The sequence below is a fragment of the Felis catus genome, chromosome C1 (assembly GCF_018350175.1).
Source record: "Felis catus isolate Fca126 chromosome C1, F.catus_Fca126_mat1.0, whole genome shotgun sequence".
NCBI classification, from domain to species: Eukaryota; Metazoa; Chordata; class Mammalia; order Carnivora; family Felidae; genus Felis; species Felis catus.
In genome coordinates, this window is record NC_058375.1 from 217,342,810 (window position 1) to 217,348,809 (window position 6,000).

The window sequence follows — 6,000 nt, forward strand, 5'->3', positions numbered from 1 at the left end:
TTTTTTTGCCTACTTCAAGGTGATGAAATATTCCTCTGTGTTGTCTTCCCGAAGCTGTACTGTCTTACTTTTCACATTTAGATCTATAATTTATGTAGAATTAGTGTTTTGGGGCGCCTGGGTAGCTCAGTCAGTTGATTAAGTGTCCGAGTGCAGCTCAGGTCATGATCTCACGGCTCGTGGGTTCGAGCCCCGCGTCAGGATCTGTGCTCGGAACCTGGAGCCTGCTTCGGATTCTGTGTCTTCCTCTCTGCCTCTCCCACACTCATGCTCTATCTCTGTCTCTCTCTCAAAAATGATATATCATTAAAAAATTTAAAAAAAAGAATTAGTTTTTCTATGAAGTGTGAAATAGAGATTAAATCTTGTTTTTTTTTCCCCTGTAGGAACTTCCAAATCTACCAGCCCTGTTCACAAGAAGACCACCTTTCCCCCTGCTCTTCTGTGGTACCTTTCTCATGAATCCAGTGTCTGGATAAGCATGGGTGTCTTTATGAAGGGGTCTTGAACTTTGCTGATGTTTTTGGAGTCTTTGATAGGATCATATGATTTTCCCCTTTATTCTGTTAATGTAGGGAAGTACATTGTTTGATTTTTGAATGCATAGCTGGGAGAAACCCCACCTGATGGGTTATCCTTATCATGCACCTGCTACACTTTATATATAAGATATCGTTGAGGAGGTTTGCACCTGCATTCATGAAGGATAGGAGTCTGTGCTTTTCTTTGACAGCTGTGTGAGATTTTGCTCTCATGGTAATGTTAGCTTCATAAAATAAGTTGGGGAATGTTCCCTTTTTCCTGTATTTTTTAAAAAGTTTGCATAGGGTGGTTGTTATTTCTTTCTGAAAGCTTTGTTGGACATGATCTGGACCCGAGGTTGTCTTTGTGAGAAGGTTTTTAAAATTAAGAACTCAATGTCTCTAATAGATATAGTGCTATCCGGGTTTTCCATTTCTTCTTAGTTTTGGAAGCTGTGTGGTTCAGGCTACCTGATCATTTTATGTAACTTGTGGAACTTATGATAGTAAGTTGGTTGTGATATTCCTATACCATCCTTTTAATACCTGTGGGATTGGTGATGATATTTCTTTTGCCATTCGTAATAGTTGCAATTTGTGTTTTCTCTTTTTTCCTGATGAGTCTTGCTAGGGGTTATCATTTTTATTAATACAGTCAAAGAAGCAAACTTTGGTTTTAATAATTATCTATATAATAAATATAATATAATATAATATAATATAATATAATATAATATAATATATATATAATATATCTTTATTATTTGTTTTCTATATTAACTTTATATTGCTGCATAACAGATTATCCTGACCTAGTGGCTTAGAACAGTATACATTTATCGTCTCAGCATCTGTGTGGATATAAAATCTGCTCACAGCACAGTGGTGCCTCTAGCCATAGGCTCCTCACAGGCTATACTCACGGGGGAAGCTGTGATGTGGTCTCATCTGAAGGCTCAGCCGTGGGGGAGTTGGCGTCCAGCTAACTTAGGACTTTGTTGGCAGGACCAAATGCAGGACCAAATTTGTCCTGAGCTGTTGGACTGGAGAATTCCATTCTGGGTTGGCTGTCATCTGGAGGTCTCCCTCAGCTCCTTCCCGTAGGGGCCTCTCTGTAGGGCGGCTCACGGAACAGAAGTCGGCTCCACCAGAGTGAGCAAGAGAGAGAGGGTAGGCAGGACGGCAGCCAAAGTCTTTCTTCGACCTAATCTTGCAAATGATTGCATCACTTTTGCTTCTGTCTTCTCTTGGTTGCTGTACCACGCATTGTTTGAAAATGTCTGGAAAATGTTAACACACAACTTTTGCCCGACTGCGTAGTTGTTCATGGCAGGAGGGCTGGCACAGTACCAGTTAATTCATCAGGGCTGGACAGAACTAGGGTGATTTTTATTTTAATAAATAATTGCCTGTAGCCCGGCTCTCTCTGCTGAATGTCTTGGGACTCTGAAAGTGGTTCTGGTTCCCTCATGGTCAGAGTCTAGCAGAAAGGCCTTGTCCTCACTCTCACACTGGCCTGTGTGCCAGCCTGGACGATCACCTACCAAACCCAATCCTGTTCGCTCGTCTGCGGAACAATGCAGGGATCTCTGGTGAGGAGGAAGTTCTATTTTCCACAGAACCAGCAGTGGGGGTGGGGTTACGTCTATTTCTGCTTGCTTCAAGACCTGGATGAATTGGCAAGAAGCTGAATTAAGGTCCTCTTCCCCCCCAACTTTTTTGTTTTTTTTTTTTTTTTTGGTGACTTGTAGGCTGTAATACCATTAAATGATAACCTGGGTACAGAATTCAGGCAGAGGTAACTGGAGAAGAGAAATGGTCAGATGTGAAGAAAAGGAAACAAAAACAAAAACAAAAACAAAAACAAAAAACAAAAAAAGAGAATTAGATAAAGTCCTAGAAGATGATGGGGAGCCTGGGTGGCTCAGTCGGTTAGGCATCCGACCTCGGCTCAAGTCACAGTCTCCCAGTTCATGAGTTTGAGCCCCGCGTTGGGCTCTGTGCTGACTGAGAGGTCTCAGTTGCTGCTTGGGTGGCGTTCGACCTCGGCTCAGGTCAAGATCTCACCATTTGTGGGTTTGAGCCCCTCATTGGGCTCTATGCTGACAGCTCGGAGCCTGGAGCCTGCTTTGGATTCTGTGTCTCCCTCTCTCTCTGTCTCAAAAATAGATAAACATTAAAATTTTTTTTTTGAAATCCTAGAAGAGGAGTCTGTATTAATTTTCTGTTGTTGTGTAACTCATCATAAACTCATCATAAACTTAGCGCACACTCCCCTCAGTATCACACAGTTTCTGTTGGTCAGAAATCCCAGCCCAACGCTGCTGGGTTCTCTGCTCAGGGGCTTGCAAAGCTGAAACTGAATTCTGGCTGGACCGCATTCCCTTCCAGAACTCTGCCTCCTCCTGCAAGCTCATTCAGGCCGCTGACAGAATTCAGTTCCCTGTGGTGTGGGACTGAGCCCCCCAGGACTCAGATCCTAGAAGCAGGGCTGAGGGCCCAGCTCTTCGGCTTTCTCCGTTGCCCGCTACAGCGCACCTCTGCAAAGCCAGCCGGAGAACTCGCTCGTGGGCCACAGTGGGAGAGCCGATAGCTTGTAACCTGATCAAGGGAGCCGCTAGCCCATCTCGGGTGTGGATCCACCCCCACTCAAAGGGAGGGGATGATGCAGGCATATCTACCAAGGGGTGGGCGTCTCTGGGGCCTTCTTAGAGAATTCTACCTGCCACAGGTTATGAAGTCAGGTGGCTAGGAAAAATCCCACTTCTGCTAAGGGAGGAAATAATCAATAGGCATTACTTGAGAGGTGGGTCTCTTAATGTCCAGCCTCCAAACATGGAGATACGATACCAAATCTGTGTCGTATCTGGGGTTGCTGCAGGATTGGTTACGTGAGTCTTAGGCGCGCATGTAAGGCTTCTGCAGAACTGACACTGCTCTGGGAGTGCAAGAGAATTAGTGTGTGAACGCGTGTGTGCAGTAAAATATCCCGTATCGGATGCCTCCCTCTTCCTCGCTCAGAGATCAATCCATCACTCTTCCACCTTTGCCTCTTTTAGGAAGTTAACGCCTTCCAGCTTGCCTCGCAATTTCTTTCGCGCTTTGGAGCGGCTCCCCGCCAGTTGGGAAACCGTTCTGCTAGACAGTTTGCCCTTTGCTCGCTTTTGCGTTCAACTTCCGGGTCACCAAAGAATAGAGTGAAAACAACCCATCACGAACGCAACCCAGCATAAGGCTGAGCGCGGCCTTCGTGTGGCGGGAGCCCTCCTAAGCAGATTGGGCCAGATTCCTTGATCGAGCATCGACTGAGTGCCTGCAGTCTACCAGGAAAACTGTCCTTCAAGTGGGGCTGCCCTCCGGGGTTTCTGCCTTCCCAGAAACACTTCTGTGTTAAAACAAAACAAGACGAACGTGTGCTGAGCAAGCGGTGTGTGAGGTTTTCATAATGGCACAAAATACCGCTTTGAACTACGTTTGCTTTACCGGAAGAAAGGAAGGTGCTGAGATCAGACACACTTTAAAAGTTCACAGTAGTAACCAGTGACCTTTAGGGGGAGCCGCACGTGTCCTTAGCTGCTGACTTCACAAGCGGAGGTGCGTCTGGCTTGCCGGTGAATCCAGGGGTGCGATGATCCTTTGGCAGAAGCAAGTGGCGTGGGGTACAGAGACCCATCAGCAGAGCCGGGGTCGCTCCCCTGGCCCAGCGAGGTGGCAGGAAGGCTCGCTGCTCGCGGCGTACGATAAACACGAGTGGCGGAGCACACATAAATCAGGAGAAGAAGGAATTATTAGTGGCACGTTGACCTGGTATGAACTTGTAACAAGTTAAGAGGCGTGATTGATAGCTTTCCTCATTCTCCAGGCTCAGAGAGAGTCACCTTTTACTGAAATGTAAACATTCTAGGAGCACTTCTAATAACAATCGCCAACCAGGTCTCAGCCGAGGCTCAAAATCCCCGCGTGGTTGGCTTGTTTGATGCAACGATTAAGACTCAATTTATACCACGAATTCCTGCAGGATGGCTTGGAACCTCAAGCTGTTTATCAGACTGGGGCTTTCTGGAATCTCCTCCGTGAAAGCTTAGCCGGTGCATGCACCAAGACGACCACATTTTCTTTCTCAACACTGACGCCTCCTTCCCAGAAAATAAAATTTTCTGTTCTGTCTCTTCTTCAGCAAACTGCCTTTTCCTAAGGGACACACGACTGACCAGCGTCCTAAATGATTTCTCGTGGTTTATTTTGTTATCTTTTCAAATTTTTCATGGAAGTATAGTGGACGTACAGTCTTAGATTAGTTCTGGGTGCACCATGTGTTGATTTGACCGTGCCCTGCACACTCCTCAGGGCTCCCCAGGGTGAGCGCGGTCCCTTCTGTCCCCATCCGACGTTATCGTGACGTTAGCCGCGATCTTCTCTTTGCAGTACTTTTCATCATCCCCATGACTTACTTATTTTATAACTGCACATTTGGGTGGCTGGTAACGTCACAGCTGAGAGCTGCTGTCCCCTCCCTGCTCCCTCCCTCCATCCACCTCCTCCATAGGGGACCCTATGGATCCCACAGGTGTCCCAGACCTCCCCTCCGCCCGGCCCCGTCACAGCCACCCCTCCCTCATCTGACCCCCTGCAGGGCTGCTGTTTATTTATTTAGTTTTTGGTTGTGAATGGACGAAAACCAACTCAAATGGGCTTTGCAGAAAGGGACGCGCATCGGCCCCCACACCGGAGGGGTCAGGGTCAGCGGTGACTTCACACAGAGCCACGCAAAGCCAGGTTTGTGCCCCTGTTCTCGTCCCACGTGCTCGGTGCCTCAGCCTCTGTGACCGAGTCCTCAGTCCCTGCGTGGTGGTGAGCAGCGAAAGACTCTTCCTTAGCCACGTTTCTGCCCAACTCAGATAATTCAGAGGGTTCTAGGACCCACATTATTTTCCTTTGGACCACTTTCTTCTTGCTCGTCTGGGTCTGTGCGCAAATGAACCCATCTTGCCCCACGTGTGAGTGCAAGGTGTGGGTGCCAGAGAATCTTTCCTGTTTCTCCGCGCCCCGGGACGCGTGCCAGGGACTTGTGGCTGACGGCGACCCTGGTTTCCCTTAGAACTTATGGCTAATGGACATGCCGTACTTTAAAGGTGCCGTCGCGTTTCGTTGAGAGGCTCCAGCCTCTTACTGAGCTGACTCAACCGCACTGGGAGCGCGTGTGCTTTGTACCTCTTGCCCGTGAGCCTTCCCGGCCGGTTCACACGCACAGTGTCCTTAACACACGTGAGTGTGACGACCTCACCGTGACACATCCTCTGAAACGCGCACACCTGACCTGGGCTGGAGTTTTCAAATTCCCAGGCGCCGGGTCCGTTCAAACCCCGCGAAGTGTGGTGTTTTTGCGTATTTGCAGGATAGCACCTGATCCGTGGTGAGGACAGCCCGCCTTTTCCCAGTTTACAAGGAAGAAATAATTCACTTTGTTGACTTTTTATAA